The following is a 21,996-nucleotide window of genomic DNA, read 5'->3' as shown; positions in this document are numbered from 1 at the left end:
GATGTCATGGGCCGCTGTGCTGTGGGTTCCTGAAATCTGGTCCTAGCTATAATGAGAATATTTATAAACCAGGGGATTTTTATTTATTTGGTACCAGCATTCAACAGGTTCATTACTAAGCCACTACAGAACCTTTAACTTCTGTGAGACAGTAGAGATATGGAGTTGCTGTAGACATGATATATGCAATCCAGAATCGCCTTTTAACACCTGCCAGGCGCTATCAGCATCCTTAGCCTAAGGAGAGTTTATGAAGTCCAACCATTGTTTTCTCTCATTTAAATCCAGTGACCCTCTCCTAATGTCACCCTTGCTACAGTATTATCAGTGTTGATCGGAAGGGTCATTCCTTGCAAGATGTCACTAAATCAACATCCCTTCAGGGTCTCATTCTGAAGAGAAGATGTGTGCCTGCAAGTGACCTTTGGAGTTCAAAAAGCGGCTTGAGCAGAGATGCTGTACCATTCATCACCATGGCCAGAGAGGGCATTTGCACAGGGTCCTAGTGGCGAAGAAGGCCTGCTATGAACTTCCTTGTACTCTTTGTGCTAAATATAGGCTGCTTCTTAAAATGATTCATTTTGCTGGGAGGAGGGGGAAGGGGATGGCAGAAGGTGAGGTCACTGAAGTCACAGTAGTTACAGTCAATTCCAGAATGAACTCATGAACACACGCACACAAACACACACAAACTGAGGGCATGCGTGGTTGTTATTAGCATGGGTTACAATAAATCTTATCTTTCACTTCAAATGTTTTGCTTTGGAAGTAGCTAAGTAACAAGCACTTCTTCCACTCATTGAGTAGTGGGGGGTGGGCAGAGAAGCAGAAAGAGGCAAAATGAACTCTTCATTTGAAAACAAACAAGGTTGGGTCTGCTTCAAAAGCTGAGGGAGCTGAAGTACTTCTCACATGTCCTTTAAAGGAGATAAGAGACAAAACACAGTACCAACCATCACTGCTTGTCTTCATGTCGATTCTGATTGAGGGAGCTGAGAGTAGTGAAAGAAACAGGTTGAATCTTAAGGGAAATTTAACACTGTCGGATGTAACAACAACCAACTTGCTGTTACTGGGTAAAGTATATATGCCATGTGGAAAACTATTTTACATGTTTAAATAATGGCTCACTCTAAATAAAGTTATTAGAAACTGTTGGGAGTTGGTTCACAATTTTCAGATAGTATATCCAAATCAGATAGATATCTAGTGATAACTACTTTATAAAAGAGAATAAGTTAGACAGTGCTCTGATCTTAGTCTCTCTTCAACATTTTGAAAAACAACTGCTTAGGCGCTCAAGGCAATAATATATTTTTTTTTAAAAAACAACAGCAGCACCACAGACCCTGCTAGACTTCTGTCTGCAGTGTTTGCCAATTCTCGAAAGCACTCTTATTTTGTTTGCTATTGTTTAAGCTTTTTCTATAGAAAGCAAAAGAATCACAAGTGTATCGGCTGCCTGAATCTCAAAGAAATGAAGTCATGGCCTTTGCCCACAGTTGCTGCTAAAACGAATGGAGGAAGATTGATTAAGGCTAGAATAGTATACACTCTTACTTGACAGTAAATTGCACTGAACTCAATGGAACTTAGTAATGAGCAGGCACTGTAAACATGGGTGTCTGCAATATTTTTTCTAGGGAGTGGGAAGTAAATAAATAAGCAAACATAACTAGAGTAAGCTCTCTGTTTTTCCTTTGCAAGTAGGGCTTAGAGAACAGTTCTGATGGTTGCTAGATCTGGTGACTGAGTGGCAGGAAGGCCTGGCCTCTTAAAAAAACTTGTATTCTAAGTCTATCTGTTGCTTCTCAGTGGGGAGATCTGGCATCCAGACAATGCTGTTCTACTCACCACTGAAACCCTCAATGAAACCCTAAAACAAACAAACACTAGGCTAACAACAGAGGACTTCATTTAGAGGTTATCATAAACTACACCAACTCCGAACTACTACTAGCAAAATGAGTACAATGGTACCTCCAGTTTAGAACTTAATTCGTTCTGGAGGTCCGTTCTTAAGTTGAAACTGTTCTTAACCTGAGGTACCACTTTAGCTAATGGGGCCTCCCAGTGCTGCCATGTGATTTCTGTTCTCATCCTGAAGCAAAGTTCTTAACTTGAGGTAGGTACTATTTCTGGGTAGGCGGAGGCTGTAACCTGAAGCGTATGTAAACCCAAGGTACCACTGTATAACAATACAGGTTTACTTTGCAGGGCTTGTATAACCCACATTGGCTCAGCCACAGCCCCACTCCTTGTCATATGTGTAGAATAATTATGAACCTTATCTGCAGTAGCATTGACAGAGTAATTTTTAAAATGTTAAACTTGGGGAAGTGCTGGGGGGGTGTAACTTTTTTGTATTAAACAAGGCCAGAGTTTTAAAAGACTGTGATATTTGCTGATACTGTTGATTTTTGTGTTGACACAATACTCTCTACTTACAGCTACACTAACATCCTGAATATCTGAACTGCTTTCCATAGGGCAGCAATCACCAGTTCACCAGGTAAGACCAGCACAAAAGGCTTATGAACAATCCAATAAGACCCTGCTCTACAGCAAAGGTGGGAAACCTTCTGCCAGTGGTCCTAATTAGGGCTGGCAGATGTCCTAGTTTAGCCCATGAGGACATTTCCCCCAAACCACACCCAACTACCACACACCTGCCATCACACCTGATGTCAGGGTGGGGCAAATATGGATACAGCTTCAACTGAACAGCCAGGAGCTTAGACTGAGTTCCTCACTGTTCTTTTGCAAGTGGAGATTCCCATCAGCTGACAGGGGGGTCATCTGCACTAGGGAGCCCCCCCCATTCTGTTTTGAAGCAGTCTGCACTGACACTGCTTGCAGAAACAGAGCTTTATTCCCTGGAAATTAAAAAAAGTTCCATTTTAGCAAGTATTATCAATGCAAACAGCTTTGGACTAATAAGAGCATGCCTCTTTCGAGACAAATACCCTCTGTCAACTGGCAGATTGCACTTTCACAGGGCTTGCTCCATTTGTGCAAAGTAGTTTGCACTGAAACACTTGCTAAAGCAGAGCTCCCCACCATTTTAGCAAGGTGCTTCAGTGTGAACTGTTTTGTGCTAATGGGGCAAACCCCATTGAAATATTTATTTGTTTGCTGGCTTGTTATTAAATTTCTATACTGCCCTTCATCCAAGGATCACAGAGTCATTTACAATATAAAAACACAAAAATACATACCATAGTAACAAACCAAAAACAATATCCTCCCCAAGTGTAAAAGGCCATAGGATGTTTAATTAGCCAAAGGCCTAAGAGAAGAGGAATGTTTTCACCTGGTGCCTAAATATATGTAACAAAGGTGCCAGGTGAGGCTCCCTGGGAAGAGCCTTCCACAAAGAGGGAGGCACTGCAGAAAAGGCCTGCTCTTGTGCTGCCATCCTCTGAACCTTATGTCCAGCACATGAAGAGGGGCCTCAGATTATAACCACTGAGTTATTTAGTATGTAGAGAGGCAGACCTTGAGGTGTCGTGGTCCTGAGCCATTTAAACCTTTATAGGTCAAAACCAGCACTTTGAATTGGGACAGGAAACTAATTGTCAGCCAGTGCAGACAGGCCAGGATTGATGTTACATGCTCAAACCTTTTGCCCTAGTAAGCAACCTGGCCTCTGAATTCTGCACCAGCTAAAGTTTCTGAACCAATCAGCTGATTGATGCTGGAAGCTCACCTTCAAAGGCGGTTGCTGTAATCATACATCAGCTGACAGGCAGTTACAGCAATAGGCTTTGAACTCTTGACAGGTATCTCACCCGACGTCATTATGACATCAGGTGACTGATAGGTAGGCGCTGCTTCTGCTGAGAAGTAACTCTCAGTTGTGTTCAATGAAACTTACTCTTTAGCATGTATATTTAAGAACTGTAGCACACATCAACCAAATAAACAGTTGGAACATACAGATCTAAATTTCTGTGTATGAGGAAAAATAATCTAATTTATTTTCCACTCAGAGCAACATGTCTACCAATAAATCGTATACCCAAGTATACCCAATATATTCTGTGTTCCATATTTTATATCCCAGTAATGTATAGAAAATATGCTGAAATCCGAGAGCCATGTAGCTCACTGGGTGATCTTGGGTCGGCTACTGCCTCTCAGCATAACCTATCTCTCAGGGTTGTGTTGAAGATAAAATTGGGTGGGGGAGAACCATGTATGTCACCTGGAGCTCCTTGGAGGAAAGGTGGGGTGTAAATGTATTAATAATTTAAAAATAAAAAATATGATACCAAGTGTTTGCATATACTCTGAACATTTATCAGCAGAAGATAAATGCCATCACAAATGCCATTATCACATATTGAAGGATGTCCATTCTTCAGAGCCACTATTATTTCCTGACAATAAGAGCATTTGATAATCTGATAAGGTGAGTTCTTCATAAACTGCAACAAAATATGCTAAGAATATCATGCCTTTGTAACTTGTATTATTATGTGTGAGGCCTTAGAATTATCAGTTTCATAACTACAGTATTCTTTTGGTTTATTAAAAGGTTTGGCACTGATGATAGTTTCATGGAAATGAGAAAGAACATAGTTGGTTTTCTTATATAAAGTTGCTGCTTAAAAAAGAAAGAGAAAGAAATCACTTTAAACCAAACACTTTGCTTGATGGCTCCACTAATTACAGGCCACTGCTGTTCCTGCTGAGCTGAAGAAGCCTGATAGGCTTGTTGTCAAGCAGACAGATTTGCCACTGTTACCCATTAAGGGCTCCGCTTGAGTGTAGACAGAGACATAGAAGAAAAAACGTAAGAAAGCAGCATGTGCATAACCAAACAGGCGTCTGTAGTGAAAAGAAACCCCCTTAAGCCACTTTCTGCTTCATTAACACATGAACACAAGGTAATTGAACACTTCATTCTCCCAACAAGAGTTGAGATTCATCAATCATGGAAATGGAGTTTTGATAAGGTGGTGTGCTGAAAAGTGGCCAAAAGTCTTCTTCAGTTATTTAAACAAGAGATACAGAGACATGAATGTCAATATCCTGCACACAATGTCACCCTCACTATGAAGCTTTAAACTTATTATGAATGACTTCTTTGGAAACAATAAACATTTCAGAAAAAGGATTAAATGTAAACATTAAATGGAAAGATTTTAATTAAATTGTTTCTAATACTAGATATTCATTTTCATTTTGGGGCTTTCCCATCCATTTAACTTGAGAAATTCTGGTTTTGGTTTTTACATTATCAACTGTAATATTACTTGACATTCCAAACAACACATTTGCCAGCCTTCATCATCCTGGTGCCCTCAAGTTGTTTTGGACTACAACTCCCATCATCTCCAACCAGGACATCCATAGTGGTGAGGATGATGGGAGTTGTAGTCTGAAACATCTGGAGTGCATCAGTTGGCAAAGGCTGACATACCCTTACTCATGGAGAGGAAGTAAAAAAGTCTCATTTTCCCAATTCAGGCCTTCAGATGTTTTCCACACACTAGATCAAGAGAGTATACAAACCTATGATTCTTAGACATTTAAAACCACTGAAGGGAATTACTTTAAATTAATAGAATTTAAACCAACTTTTTTTTTTGTACCAAGAGGCTTGGATGAGTAGACACAGCTAGCCAGTACTTTAAAGACCAGTTGTTCCAATCAAATATATAATCTCATTTGCAAAGATAAAAAGAGACGATAGCACTCAGTCTTTAATAACTCATTGTTAAAGAGCCTTTTTGACTCATAGCAAATTACAGACTGTTTCTTACTTTTCCCAAAAGATTACTGCATTTACATTGTGAGAGAAAAATCACACATAAGTATTTAAAGTGTGGGGGAGAGGAAATTTACCAGTGGAGGGCTGAGGAAAAGCTGACAGACTTTAGCTTTGTGCGAACAATATACTAAAGAATGATTGAATGTAGGTGGTAGACAATATGGAGGAGAGAATTCCACATGCTTTACCTCAACATATCCTACCTAGACCAAGGGTGGGGAGAAGAGGGATCTGTATCAACTGGTCTCTGGATTATTTGTTTAATGATAGCATCAACAAAATGACTTTTCCCAACTAAACTAGGCTGCTGAAATTTTATGGTAGGCTAACTCAGATTGGATTTCTGTGAGAAAAGATTACAAGCTCAAATCAGTTCTAGTACTGAAAACGAATTCCTACGGTCAACCTGCATTTATGAGTGAATAGTTGAATTATGGAATACATTCCCAATGAGAATGTGATGGCTACCAACTTGGATAGCCTTATCCTCTGTGAATTTTAAATCTATCAATGGCTACTAGTCATGTTGCTTTATGTTCTGAATGCCATTTGCTGGAAATTGAAGTTGGGCAGAGTACTGTTCCATTCATATCCTGCTTGTGAGCTTCCCACAGAATCTGATTGTCCCTCTGAGAAATGGATGCTGGATTAGTTGGGCCTGATCCAGTGTGCTCCCTTTCCTAAAACTCTTGCATTTCTTCCTCCACAAAACAAAGTACAGTGGTACCTCAGGTTAAGTACTTAATTAGTTCCGTAGGTCCGTACTTAACCTGAAACTGTTCTTAACCTGAAGCACCACTTTAGCTAATGGGGCCTCCTGCTGCCGCTCCACCGCCAGAGTACGATTTCTGTTCTCATCCTGAAGCAAAGTTCTTAACCTGAGGTACTATTTCTGGGTTAGCAGAGTCTGTAACCTGAAGCGTATGTAACCTGAAGCGTATGTAACCCAAGGTACCACTGTACACGTGTCTAGTGGTGAATGGGAAAGCTCATTTTCAGACAATACTAATAAGTGTGAGGAATCAGTTACAGAAAGAAGTATCTGAAGAAGTGTGCATGCACACGAAAGCTCATACCAAGAACTAACTTAGTTGGTCTATAAGGTGCTACTGGAAGGAAAAAAAATTTTTGTTGTGAGGAATCAGAGTGAGACACTCAATGTTTTGTAGCGTCTGATGCTGCAAAACTGTTGACTCTCCAGGGAGCAAAGTGCACAGAATTAGGCACAGGTGATGCACCAGGGAAATGGAAGTATAAATACAAGGAGATAAGACAAGCACCAAGGCCTCTTGAGACTTGCAGGTGAAGCTCTCAAAGCTTTTTAAAGCTTTTCTCAGTAAAGGTAAAGGACCCCTGGACCTTGTGGAATAAAGAGTTCCAATAAAAATGAAAACAGGCAAGGTGATCTGCCCAAATATTATCTGTTGCGAATCTAGTGCTTACTAGAGTTGCTGGTTGAATAAGTATCAGGCTAGGTCACTTTGTCAGTTTAAAATAACACCAGTTTTAAAGACAACAAATGAAAGAGCATAAAAGCACAGTTGACTACTGAACTATGCTCAATAATGTCTCAAACACAATTTTGCAGTTAATTGTCTGCTTCTAAATGTTCATACTAAAAAAAAGAGCCCCATGGCCACCAACTACACTTGTAGTACATAGTAGGTGTGAAAAATTGCCCAATGGAGACCAGAGCTAGCTGAAGACATTTTGCTGCTGCCTGAAGTCAAAGACAAGGTGGCAGCCTTCTCCAATTCCATGTGCAGAAGCTGACTAGGCTGGCAGTTGAATATCTTATAAAATACTGCTGACAGGACAGCATATTCTACCACACTTGTGGGAAGAAGAATAGTGCAAGAGGCACAGGGTAGGCCATGTGGCACACATAGTTCTGTCCTCCAACATTGTGCTGCTCCTCCTACCATTAGGTATCAGTGTGCCTAAAGGTAGGACTGGTCCTGACTGAAACAAGTAATGACAAGAGAAAGTCAAGACATCACTCAATGGAAAGTAGGTGAACAAAAGTGAGACCAGATTGCTAATCTTGATTCTGTCAGTCTGAATAATTTCTCAGTAAAAGAAAAGCAACAGTTGCCTTTTCTCACTAACAAGAATTTTTATTTCCTGTCTGCAACGTAAACTATCCATGGGGAAAGAGAAAGTTGCTAAAGGACCATGTCCTATTATTATTATTAGAGTGTTGCTGAATGCTCTTGTCTGTGACAAGTAGGAAATAGATTATTGATAGTCGAATACTGCAGATAGTTTGTCATTATCCAAAATATTGTCTAATTAGAACTATTAGTTGATACCTTGAGTCACTGGAGAATAATTTTCTCTTAGTCTTTAATTATAATTATTTTCCCCAGCCTGGACTGGAATTGATCCCTCCACCCAAAAAAGCAAATGCAAACAAGTGCTTAATGTGGCCCCATGCATTCAGTGTTGATCTAAGTACAATGTCTATTTATGAAAAAATGAAGCATTTGAATGAGGACAAAATTATTGCTGATATCAGGGGACAATTCACTCTCAGTGACTTCTGTGGGACCACACCCATTTACATCCCATAAAAAAATCTTGATTCAAAGTGGCCTTAAAGCCATTGCAAAATGTGTGTTACAGTTGGGTGGGTAGGTGAACTTATATTGCTATGAAAAAGTAGACGCTGTTTAAAAAGGACAAATACCCTCTGTGATTAATTTTTTAAAAATACTACAATGATGTTTATGATAGTTCTGAATTCAGTTTTGCTTGTGTTCCATTGCATTCTCCCCACCCCATATATTAAACATAGCCATATACATAAGCTGAGCATTGTGATTAATTAAGGCTTTGCATGGAGTGCTAAAAGCCTTACTGATTCACAATATGCTTTATTGCAAGCTGTAAGAAAACTGGAAAGCAATCATCTGTTTCTGTTTGGGTTTTTGTGTGGTGGTCTTGCTGGTGGTTTTGTTTTAGGTCTACTTTTATAAAAGAAAAAAATTCTCTTAACAATATAAGTTAGTTAAACTCATCAACCTTTTCAATGTCATTAGTTTTGATTGAAAGATTAGCCAGTTAAAGAATTTGATTATGAAATACTCATTTCCAGTTTCTCCTTTCTTTTTTTCTTATCGTGCGTCAGTCTACTCCATCCTGAATTGATTAAACCCACGCTAGATAATAGAACTTTGAAGAGGAGGGGGGTGGAAATCCTTGCACAACTGGTTTCAGGTTATGACCATCTTTTAGTGAAAGCTTGCTAACAATGAGAAAAGTTGAAAGGTCAGGGTGGATAAGCTACGTAGCCCCATTCTCCTTCTCCACCCCCTCCACATCAGCAACACTTTCCAGGCTTTGACTATAATTACTGAGAATAAAAATACATGAAAATCTACTTCTGCATTATAGATTCACAGGTGTGCATTCCTAAAATAGTTATAACTGCAGCAAAAACATTCCCTTCTCTCTTTCTATGGCAGCAAATAATCATATGGTTGAATTCAGCAAAGCCATAAACAAAGACCTATCAAAATCAATAGACTTGCTAGCATGACTTCGTAGGATTTAACTCAACGTATACCTTATTGTATAAAAACATGCTGCCTGACTAATAACACAGAGTGTAGAGTATCGTTTCAGCAACTGAGCTATCAATCAGGAAAATCCTAGTTCCAATCAAAGGAAAGGCACTATCTCTCAGCCTCAGTAACAATACTGACTTACAGCATTGTTGCAAGAATTACGTGAACTCATTTCTGTTTTACTGCTATCAGTGGACCAATGAACTACAAATGAACAATGAGTAGCTTGGTAACTATGCAAACATATTGAAACTTGTGTGAAACATGCAGACGCTTTCTGCAGTGGGGGAAGATTCTTCCATGCATCTTAACTGGAACTCCTCTCCTCTCAGTCCCATGGAATTCAAACAGCGTACTGTAATATGTTTCACTTCATACAGGTTTTCTTTTAAAAGGTCTACCTGAACACACGTTATTTTAGAACAACTCTACAATTCTATGATTCTATACCAAAAATGTCCTCACACCTTAGTGCAACAATGCTAGTCCCAATTCCCAGGCCTTGTTTTGATTTTTCTGGTGTTCACTTGAAGCAATATAAAAATGTGCCAAAACTTGTATGACTAGACTCTGTGGCAGGACCAAAAAAGAAAAAGAGAGAAGGATGCTCTATATTACTACCTCAAATTCATAGAAAAGCTGTACATAGCCTGATGTCTTGTACATCAACAGCAAACTCAATATTCACATGTGAAATGCATAGACAAAGTGCATAGCCAAGTGTGGACTAATTTAAAAACATTTTGTAGCAGGTCCCACTGGTACTTCTACATGGTACAGTATACTGGGACACGGGTGGCACTGTGGTCAAAACCACTGAGCCTCTTGGGTTTGTCGATCAGAAGGTTGGCTGTTTGAATCCACGCAATAGGGTGAGTTCCCGTTGCTCTATTCCAGCTTCTGCCAACCTAGCAGTTCAAAAGCACGCCACTGCAAGTAGATAAATAGGTACTGCTGCGGCGGGAAGGTAAAGGGCTTTCCATGCGCTCTGGTTTCTGTCATGGTGCTCTGTTGCACCAGAAACGGTTTAGTCATGCAGGTCACATGACCCAGAAAGCTGTCTGTGGACAAATGCTGGCTCTCTCAGCCTGAAGTGAGATGAATGCTGCACCCTATAATCACCTTGGACTGAACCTAACCATCCAGGCGTCCTTTACCTTTTTACTGCTACACATATATTATCAGTGCTAGGACAGTGCTGATAAATAGATTTTCATACATAACACAAATTATTTCCGCCTGCTCCTTCCGCTTGCTTCAATATGTTCATGTGAGTGAGCACCACAGCATACAGAAGGGAGGTTAGTGGGACTGGGAGTCCACGTTCTGCATCCATTCCTCTACCCACAATAGACTTGTTTGTTGACCAAGGAGAAAGGGTAGACTGGAGGAAGATATGGGAGGTGCACACATGCCTCCTTTTTCTTGTAATGCCCTGGTGCAAAGTTTGCATGCATGCCCATTTAAAACCCATTACAGGAAGGGGTGGGGAGCAGGGTTCTATAATCCCATATCTGCCTTAAGGTACCCTGTCGCCCTCAAGAAGTTGTTGAACTTCCTATCCGCCCCAGTCAGCATGGCAATCAGTCAGAGGTGGTGACAGTCCTAGGAACATCTGGAGCACCACAGGCTCCCCACAAAGAATACATACGCTTCTTACTTTGAATGTGCAGTAATCTGATTCAACATTTCTTTTGGTGTAGGATGTTGTACAATATATGCAAACTACCAAAAATAGTTATATAACTAGGATCTCCTTTTCCTTTAACTGAAAATATTTTTGGAAACTACCTCCCCTGGAAAAAAATTGTTCAGTAAATTTCCATTTCCTTGGACCACCATAAAAAGCAAACTGTTAAAAAAGAAGAAGAAGCACACAGCATATTTTCCAAGACTCATGCAAGAAGTCTTCTGTTTTAGGCAATGGATATTTTAAATAAAAACATGGAAAGAAAAGAATATATGACTTTTCCCTACCACAAAGGCCAGGCTTTCCCCCCTTTTTCTTTTGAAGGCTTAAAATAGGATAGTACTTTATACTCTTATTAGAAATACAATAGAGATAAATGGCCTAACCAGAAAATTAAAAAGTAGAAATATCAGTGGAGAAACAGTCATCCCCATTTCTTACTATCTTAGGTGAGATGTAATTATTATTTTTTTGTAATTTAATTTTTTTTTAATCGAACAGCAGCTTCCTATTATTTTTTGTGATTTCATGTTTTTTATATAAAAAAAGGAATCTGCATAAATCCACAATGCCTTAAGGCGTTTGAAGAAACACTTAGGTTAGACCGGCAGCTTCTAATTCCAAACAGCACCTATTGTCTCCTTCAGCTTTGAATGACAAAAAGGGGACAGAAAGCTACTACCTGGATTTAACATCGGCTAATCATTGGGAAATCCTATCCACCAACTTTAAGTCACTTTATAAAACACAACCTATATAAAAAGATGATTTATAAAGCTAATGTTGACAGGCAGGCCAGGAGACACACAGGGAGCTGTCGTTGTATTTTAGTTAAGACAGATTTTAGATAACACGTTTTCCCTAGAAAAACAGATTGAGATTCATTGCAAGTTCCCAAATCAGTTTCTCACTGCTGTCAAGGGGGTGGGGGAGTTGGGTGGAATCCAGAAAGATACTTTAGGCACACTCAAGCACTTGAGCATGTCCTGTTGTATTATTGTCTTCCACCCCTCCCCTGAGAAAAGCAAAGACAAGCAAGAGAGTTGTGGCACCTTAAAGACAACACATATTTTTATGGATGTTTCTTTGGCTCCAGGTTGGCACAAAATAAGCTATCCATACACCTATATCACCAACTGTTTTTGAAAATCCCCTCAATTCCAAAAGTGTTTTGCGCTGCATATGTGGGATTTGTGGGGCGGGCAGGGCAAGTTGTGCTGCTCAGAAAACACAAGCCAAAACCATGCGTGAGCATGCAAAAGTTGTTGGTTCTTTGGATCCTGGCCAACTTAAGAACATCTTGTGCACATTGTCACTTTTAAGCTGGATTTCATTGCAGAAGGCTGACCAAAATTAAAGCAATGCAGCTCAGTCTGACAAATAAGCTGTTTGTTGCATTAACCACTTTAATAAGCACATAATAATAAATAATAATAAATTTTATTTATATCCCGCCCTCCCCAGCCGAAGCCGGGCTTAGGGCGGCTAACAACAATAAAACAAGGCACTATCTATATTTTAAAATGAAAAGCACATATTATATGAAAAGAAATATTTAATTTGTTCCATTTTATTATTGTGTGAAACATTGTGGTGTTTCTTTCTGTAAATTAAAATTAATAACAACATGCATCCCTTTCTTAACCAGTCCTCCATCCAACTTCCTATGGGACTGGTTGAGTGGAATTGGAAAAGTTGTGGTGTATCTTTTTGCAACACTTATGCAACTTTGCTGACATTTGCACCTTTTTTTTTTTTAAAAAAAGGTCCATATTCCTCATTCAGAGACTCCTTCAGACAGTGGTATATTGTTATTGCATTTTGTGTTTGTTTTAATTATGATTTTTAGACCTTTTAATATTTTCATTCCTATAAACAATATAAATGTGTGATACTTTACCATTTTTATAAATGCACAATTATGAAGCTGTTTTATAGAAATTTTATTTCCTTTAAATGTATCTTGTTTGCTTGTAGGAGCAAAACAATCAGTAAACTACACTGACACCTTTTTATATAGATACATTTTATTAAAAGTAAACCATTTATAAATCTTTATGAATAAAAACAGACTTTTTAATTACTCTATTAGTTAGGAGGCCTAGTTCGCAGGTCACATTTAACTATGGTTTAGTGTGAATGAGCAGTGTACAGGTTGTGCATCTATTTTTTGACTTGTTTAACATTTGTTTGTTTGTTTATGAATCACTTCCCATGAAACATCCCAAAGTGATATAACACGATGTGTGAACATAGCTCAAGACTTTTGCTTTATCAAAGCAAGCAGCATTGCAAATGGTTTATCTTCTCTGTCAAATTTAGTTTACATCTTCTGTAAACATGTTTTTGTCAAAAGGCATATTGATAGGTTAAACATATAAATCCATGCCACTTATCTTAAACTCATATGGTCTTGTTTAGTCAGAGATGTTTGAAAAGAGAGAGAAAGAGATATTGAACACTGAATAGGTTTTTAGAAATGCAACAAAGTTGTGAAACTACAGTACTCATTCATTACATTACCAGAACATTACTGCAGTTTGCTAGGCTAAATAAAAATTCTAGATGAGTATGGTTCAGTTTTTTTAAAAGGTCATGGATTTATGAAGTGAACATAATATTTAGGAAATGGTCCCACAATGCTGAGTTTTCGGAAGCTAGTTCTGCGCTCCTGGGCTTTATCTCTCCACCTTCACCAGCCACAACTAGGCAGGTAGCAAGTGAAACTAAACAATGTTTTCAAACACCTTATAATATAACCGGATCCAGAAATCTGAACTCCCATCGTGAGGATATTAAATCATACGGTTAAGGGAAATCTGTTAGGCTTATATCCTTTTTGCAGTATTTTGTTTCTGTGAGATCCAGGCCTTCTGACAGTCACTATGCTTAAAATGGGTGGATTCCAGTTTATGCCCTTGGAGTCATGAATGCACTTTTAATCCAACAGAGGAGGGGAAGCAACTGACTGCCAATTCCTTCTTCCCTAGGCATTCCTTCATGCCACCTTCATTCGTGTCCTGAAAGCTCCCCAACAATTCTCTCAAGCTGATTTTGGGGAGGCTGGGAAGGAGGAGGCAAAAATCACCCCCGTCCTATTCTACTAGAAAACACTTTGTTGCATTGAAAGACCTTCATTGAATGGGCAGAAAGTGGATTCCATCCAGTGTAGTATCTTTTTCAAACATCATCAGTGTCAACATGTATGAAATAAGCAAATATTTATTTGCACAGAAAAGTTATATTCTGTTTTCATGTACATACATCAAGAAGCAATAAAGGAATGCAAGGAATATACAAGCAAGCAAGCAAGCAAGCAAACAAGCAAGCAAACAAACAAACAAACAAACAGCACAACACCAATCTCATATGAAATATCTAATTATTCTATTGGACTAGACTTTGAAGTCTGAGTTAGTACTATTAAAATTTATTATTTCAAGACAAGGAACACACAGGTAGGCTATCCTGAAATAGAATATTTTTGGACCACAGACTGATAATAGCCAAAATTAATCTCAGAGTCTATATTGTTATTTATCATTAAAACAATCTACCACATCAAGAAAAAACAGACTCTTGCCATGTATCATTCATTGCAACAGGACATAGGTAGTTATAGGTCTATTGTTTTTGGCTAGGAGAAATTCAATTGTTTGTTGAAAAATCAGTGGCAGCATGAAGTTGTTTGGGGTTTCTTCTCCCCCCCCCCTTATAAACAGAGCAACTCCAAAAATATTGGGAAATCCTCTTGCACATATTTTCCAAAATTTCAAAATGTTAAACTTAATAGAAGATTGTTATAATAATATATAAGACTGCAGACAGTATTTGGTGTAGCCAGTGGTGTAGCGTGGGTTGTCAGCACCCGGGGCAAGGCAAGTAATTTGCGCCCCCTAACCCGTGGATTTGCCCTAACCCCAGATGTTGCGCCCGGGGCGGCCGCCCCCCCTGCACCCCCACGCTACGCCACTGGGTGTAGCTATAAAAGAGGTAAGAGAACAGAGAAAGGAGGTAATGAGAAGAGCAAAAACAGATAATTTGTTTAAAGAATGCATGAAATTGCCCACTTGGTATTTTTCAAACGCAGGTACTGCAATAGCAGTAATATTATACACTGTATTTTTTTCCTTTTTACAGTTTTACTGAAAACTTACTATTAGGAAAGCAGATAAATAGAAAAAAGGAAGGCAGATAGTGATACCTGCTTTCACATTATAAATATATATATAATATATCCTTCCCACAAGACACTTGCCCTTCAAAACCCTTTCTCTTTTGCATTTTCCCCTACTTAACATTGTTCAAGTAAATTGATCAAAGTACACATTAATTAGATAACACAAGATATCCTAAACTGCCAAGACTGGTTTTCACAATTCTTTTCACAAGTGCTCAAAACCTAACAGAAATAAATAATGCCTCCATTTGTTTCCTATTGACCTATACTTTTCTTAGTACAGAAGGTTTACAAATTGGGAGTCTTGATTTATTTTAACCCATAGTGGTTGTGACAATTCAAAAAGGATGTTTTCCTGAACTAATACAGACAAATTTTTTGCAGAGACAGGCTTATGTACTGGGCAGTCCCTAAACTCCATTACATCAAACAAGCTGATAATAAGAGGGTTGCCAACATGAGTGTTTAGGAACCTTTAATCACGAACACAGTATTATCAGGAAGCCACTTATAACACACCTACATCTGGTAAACTAGACAGGGCTGGAGCACTTCTAAATATATAGAAGCTACTATTCAGGTGTGATTAAAAATGTCTGACTTTAAGGAGGGCACAAACTTTGAACGGCTTTTAGGGGGATTATAGAAGATATGATTAATGCAACATATGCCTTAGCCTAAAACAAAAGTCAACCAACGACTGCATAGGTAAGGTGAATGAGATGGGGAGATGGAAATCCTCCTTTTATGCTTGTATGCTTCTGGAATGCAGATTGAAAGATCATAGCAAAACTTTAGTGTATTGGCAAATACATTAAAGGAAAACAGTTTAATCCTAGAACAAATACAAGGCTAACCTACTCTGATATTAGTCTCTCTCTACATACATCGCTTCCAATGAAACTAGGAAAATTGATACTAACCAAGGATTAAGTCCAAGATTTCTACAATGCGCCTTGCCAATCGAAAAACAATTCACTTATGAATCAAAATTTCTACTGTGGTTAATGTAAATATTATCCCAGCAGTTCTTGTCCCATCAAGTAAACATTAGCTACCAAGTATGCTTTTCATTTTCATAGTATCTAATCCTTTTCAACTTCCATCATCCATAATGGATGATTATTGAAAAATTTGCTATCAGTTGCTAAATTGTGATTCTTACTAATTATAACCAAGCTATAACCCAAAGGAGAAGATGCACACTATGGACATAGGACCCCCATTCAAAACAAATTTATATTGCAGGTTTTGAAGGTTGCTTGGCATGCAGTGGCTAAGCATCAGCAGGGCTTCCCTCCAGGAATGGCTAGCAGCAGAACGCACCATGCAAGGAGGCTAGAATGGGAGTTCCCAAGCTGTGGTTTATGAGATGCTTTCAGGTGGAATGTGGCACATGTTGGCATTAAATATTCCTATTGATTTAAAATTGTATTACTTCTTTTGCTTCTTATATAGTATTTTATTGTGTTGCTATTTGAATTCAATATCAGGAATGAAAAGCAATAATACTACTATTAAAAATCATACAGCATTTTGCACAGCACATTGCAATTGCTGCAACAGGCAGAAAAATCATTATGTGGTCTGCCAAGAGTCTCAGCAATTTTCAAGTGATAATGGGATAAACTGTTTGGGAACCAATGGGCTGGCACCACAATTAAGAACGTTTTACATCAGCCACATGGACTCATGTACACTTATGGATGTTACCTCTGCATTTCCCATGTCTTGTAAAAATCAGCCCTGTGTGCTCCACGGGGCATTTTAATTTTGTTTGGTACCAACTTGCTTTTGAAATTCAAAAGGGGGCATCAAAAGCAGTTTGTGATGAGACCAAAAAAGTCTGCTATGTACTGTAATCTCTACACTGCAACTGAAAAATCAAGTGTAGCATAATTTAAATCCTTTATAGGAATGCTTTCCTAAGAGCAATGCTAATCTAATAAGTTGTTATGGCAGAGACCATTAACATGCTCATCTGGAAGTATATTGTACTTCTGTTTAAATATTATTAGGGCTTGTGGCAAAGGATCAGTACTACTGCAGTACCTATCTTGTTTCATGCTTAGGCACATGCCTTGTGGACTGAAAAGACAACCCAAACACAGAATAATTGGAGAAGCAAACATTTGTTTAGCATTCAAACCAAGAAGGAAAAGGCACCAATTTTAAAGAAACTGAGATGATTACTAGCAGAAAAAGGAAAGAAGGTGGGTGGGCAGACTGCGGGGAAAAAGAGATACACAGCAGTAAGCGCTGCTCAACTTCTAAAACCAATACTCAGTGACAGCGATTTACCACAGGTTGCTTTTCTTTTTTTTAAGTAGCAAAAACGATGGAAAATAATCGACATGCTATTTAAACCTTCCAGTGCCAAGAAAATAAATTATGTTGATTTACAATGCTTACACTCACAGTTATCAGATATTTATATTCATATCAGATGGAATCACTTAGAGAGCAGTCTACCGACCACAAACTCTGTTCATTTCAAAGGGGCTTATGCTGGAGCCTTGTCCAAATTAGATGGATTGCACCTCTTAATCTGTAGCACCAGGGACTGAAATTAATACTTCTGCTATACGATACCAATTACATTTCCCTGTATGGATTTTTGTTGTTGTTTGCCTTGGTAATTACATGGTTGCATTTCAGTGCCAATTACATCAGACACTGTATATGAGTTTGTTAAAAAAACAACAACAACAACAAGAGCAAAACAAAAAAAAACATTTTTACTCCCAGGCCTACTGTAAAAATCTACTGTAAACCTGTTAAGCAGCTATACATCTTCATTTATTTGTACTCTATTACAAGCAGATCTTTGATAAGTTTTCACTCTTGCGTGTTAGACTAAATATTGTTATGTTTGATTGACCACATCATATTGAGCTGGGTGGTAATAAAATTACTTCCTAGTCACATCAAAGATTAATAATGGGACATTTAGCCCATATTGGCTCATTGCAACTTGCTAGTAATCTATTCAAGTTAATGCACATTTGCACACGTAATGCAATCTTTAGAGCAATATTGAAAGATTTACAACTATTAAAATTGATTGTGTTTACTCAGATGAATTTAGGAAAAAAAACAACCTTTTTTAATGTTCTTCTTGCAGGGAACTGAGCTATGTATTCAATGAAACTGAGCAGGTACCGGTAATTCATTACATTTTTTTCAGTCAAAGTGTGACTTAGAAACTGTTATATAATCTATTAGATAACATTTCTGTAGCATGCATTACTGTATTAACACAGCCAAAGCATCTTCCTAAATAACGCTTAATTTCTGAAATCCTGAAACAGTGGAATTTTGCTATTCATTCCAGTTAAAGAAGATTTATACCATTATATATTCTGCACCATTCACTAAGTTGTCAAATTAATAAATATTCAATTGTTTGACCTATATTAGTCTACTAAGGATAGTGTTTTAAGGGGGGGGAATGTTTCCAAAAGCAAATATATCTAAAAGTACGAACAATAATTTTAAAAATAGAAAAAAGTGTTGAAAATTGTATTTATTTTAATGAAAATTGGCATAGAAATATAGTGAATCAAATCGACATCAGTATAAATTACTTTTCAACTATCACATGTTGATCATATTTGTCAAATAATTTTGCAATCTTCTGCTACAGCATCAAGACTAAATTTTTTTTCCTTCTCAACTACAGCTGAATTCTCTTGAGCAGGCAGTTTAGAACTGAGCTAATGTCTCAATTGTACATAGGATTGCAACCTCCTCATAAATCGATAATCCCCATTGAACTCTTAAGACTTACTTATGAGTAAGCACACATAGATTGTAGGTCACATACAGCCCAATCTTGCACATATATATTCAAAAGGATGTCCCACTATGTTTAATGGAACTAACTTTCAAGGAAGTGTGACAGGACTGCAGCCTCAGCTTATTAAAGTCAACTACTGTATGATAAAGACTTGATAGATAATATTATCCATGTGATTCAGCTCAATAAATGAGTCCACTTGTTGGCAGCTACAGCCATGTAAAGGCAAAATTAAATGAATGAAACTTAACTGCAGCTGAACAAAATGTAACAGATAATCTTTACAGTATATACTGACAATAAACAATGTAATTTGTTATGATTTGCCACACTAGGACACAAAGGAGCTACTAAAGAACCTTTCTAGACACTTTATTTTTGGCTACAGTCCTATGCACTGACAGACAATAGCAGTTTAACTAAGCCTGCAGCCATTGAATAATCCATTAGAAACAACTATGTTAAGTACTCTCGTATTAAAATATATTAAGTATGATTTATTGGTCCCTGATGAACAGCTCTAGAGCTTTCAGTAGTTCTGATGCTGAAGCCAGTGAGCATGTAAGTTTCCACAACGAAAAGTTTATTTCACTTCAACTCCTAGGTGTCAAGATGGACACTTTAATTAAGATACCAATAATCAATATGTGTTCCTTTTCATTCCATTTGTCAGTTATGTACTTCTTTAAAAAATGGAAAAGGGTAGCACTCATAGACTGTGTTAAAATGTGTATAAATAAAGGAAATGACATCTTTGCTAAATACATTGTAGCTAATTTGTTCTTATGAAATGCACCTTCTTGTTCAGGAGATCAGCTAAACAAACAGAGAAAGTTAACAGTGATAGTAAGTAGCCGCATGACATGGCCTTGATTTTTAATCTTTGGTTAAAACATGTCTTACCTTTTCCAAATCTTCTTTTTAGTGTTTTCAAGCAAATGATCTAAGGGGAAAAGCAAACAGAATCCTAATAGAACAAAATATAATTTTCACTTAGCACTTTCTTTTGCAATCCGCCCCCCCCCCGCCCCCACTTCACATTTCAAACCAGTTAATTCCCTACTGTTTGAACAATACAAACAGGATGTTTCCTGTTGACATATTATTTTTACTGGTCAACAGTAAAGTCTTCCATTTCCTAAATAGCACGGCCACTAATTTTATCTGCCATAATCTTGCAAGGAGAGCAAACAAAAATGGGAAAAGCCAGAGAAGTCTCAAATTCATTTATAAATTCCCAATAAAGGTTAATAGTTAAACTCCTTGTCTCTCCCACATGCTCCACCCTCCTGCACGAATGGATGGTGCCTTGAAGGAATTAAATGTTTTTGTTCTCTTTTTACCAGAAGCCAGACGAGAGTGTCACCATCTCCACTTTTATTTACGGGTTGAGCAACAGCGGTTCCTCAAAAATCTCACGTTAATCCTAGAGAGGTTGACTGCCCTAAACTAACAGATCTGATATGTGAAATACATTTGAATCAATCTTCCTTTTTCTTTTTAACAAAAAGAATCCTTCCCTGCTCCCCGCCTCCAGTAGAAAATATCCCACCTGCTCCAAAATGCGGTAGGATTTCAAGAAAGGAATTAAAGATCTTCCCGGTAGTTTCTTCTTCAGGTGAATTCTTTGGACGCCTCCCCCCCCTTCGGTCTGGAGCTTTAAACCTGAAAAACAAACACCTCTATTGAATTCAAAGTAAGCTTTGGTGGGGTCTGAGTTAATTCTCTATCAGACAGCAAGTCTCAGTGTCTGGTTACACAAACACACCTTCACTCAGGTTGGAGAGAGGTTCCTTAGAAACCAAAAAATCAGGAAAGACAAAGATGAGGGAAGGAAAGAGGCACTTCCATAACCCTGGACAGGTTTAGTGCTGATTTTATGCGAAGACATACTTTTTTTTTGGGGGGGGATGTTTAAAACCAAAAACCAACCCCCCCCCACACCCAGCCTGATGATTCAAAAACGTGAAAATAAAAAGGAAGGCTGTGGTCTTAAGCGTGCACCATTGGAAGCAAGTCTCTTATTCACAGGTAAATTAAGTAAAAGGCACACGTGCGCAGAAAGTATTTAAGTTCACAATTCTTGCAGCCCGTCCGTTAAACTCGAAGCTTTGCCCGACGAGGCGGTCTTGTGCAGCGCGGTCTGCTCGGGAGTGAACCTGATGGAATTCCCAGGCACGTGCGAACAGGAAGTCTAATAAACACGCATCTCCCACCCAGAGCCCCATGCCTTTCCTCCATTCCCGATTAACTTCAGGATCAGACGCGCTGAACAACCTCCCCCCCCCCCGCAATGCCAGCATCATCATGCATCCACACGAGCAGCCACCGGGGCGACTTACCCGACTCTTCCCACTAGGCTGTGTCCCAAGAGCAGGAAGCCCCGGCCCCATCTCCCTAGCAGGCAAACGCAGCATCGCGCACAAAGCGCGCCAAGACGCCGGCAGCCGCTGCTCTCCCACAGCCCGCCGCGCTCGCAGACGGGGACCGGGGCGCGCGAGGAGAGAGGCGGAGGGTGGGCGCGCGGGCCGGGAAGGGCGAAGCTGAGGAGGAGCAGGAGCTGGGCACCGTGCTGTCCCTATGCTTCCCTCCTGGGCTATTGAGGGTTATAGAGAGGCTCTATTATATCTCGGCTGGAAGAAGCCCCAGTCAGACTTGTGTGGAGAACATGAGGCGTCCTCCTTCTAACTCCTCAGAGGAAGGGGCAGCTTCCCTCCGAGCGGCGGCTCCCTCTCATGCCTTCTGCTTCCCGAGTTGACGAGGCGGGTTCTCTCGCTCGCTCGCTCGTACACACAAGACCCCCCTCCCGCCGCCCCCGTGTGCTCGCGTGCGTGAGAGGACCCCTGCGAGCGTCAGCCTCGTGGGTGGCTGGGTGGGTGCGTGGCGAAGAGAAGAGCGAGGCGACGCACACAAGCGGGGCACTTCAAAGCCGCCTTTTGGTGCGCGCGGGGGGTGTGGGAAAGAGGGGCAGAGGCGCAG

The 21,996-nt window shown here is 39.2% G+C and overlaps 1 protein-coding gene and 1 long non-coding RNA gene across 4 annotated transcripts in view; one reads left to right on the top strand and one right to left on the bottom strand.

Moving 5' to 3' along the window:
- Positions 1–21,789, bottom strand: part of PRDM1 (PR/SET domain 1) — an 86,329-nt gene extending 64,540 nt beyond the window's left edge. For 2 of the 3 annotated variants that reach the window (XM_053381561.1, XM_053381560.1), the window contains exons 1-3: positions 21,360–21,789; positions 20,570–20,682; positions 19,921–19,960 (exon numbers count right to left, since the gene is read on the bottom strand). The gene's annotated coding sequence lies outside the window, so the exon portion shown is untranslated. Of the gene's footprint in view, positions 1–19,920; positions 19,961–20,569; positions 20,683–20,785; positions 20,870–21,359 lie in introns of those variants that run through there. The other variant, XM_053381562.1, reaches the window with a different exon arrangement.
- Positions 4,328–19,752, top strand: LOC128410394 (uncharacterized). The gene is made up of 3 exons (XR_008329489.1): positions 4,328–4,414; positions 18,343–18,376; positions 18,901–19,752. It is a non-coding gene; the product is annotated as an uncharacterized LOC128410394 (long non-coding RNA).
- Positions 21,790–21,996: the final 207 nt, after the last annotated feature.

This window comes from Podarcis raffonei, chromosome 3 (assembly GCF_027172205.1).
Source record: "Podarcis raffonei isolate rPodRaf1 chromosome 3, rPodRaf1.pri, whole genome shotgun sequence".
Taxonomy (NCBI): Eukaryota; Metazoa; Chordata; class Lepidosauria; order Squamata; family Lacertidae; genus Podarcis; species Podarcis raffonei.
Note: the sequence above shows the minus strand (reverse complement) of the source record. Positions and strands in the feature narration are given on the sequence as shown.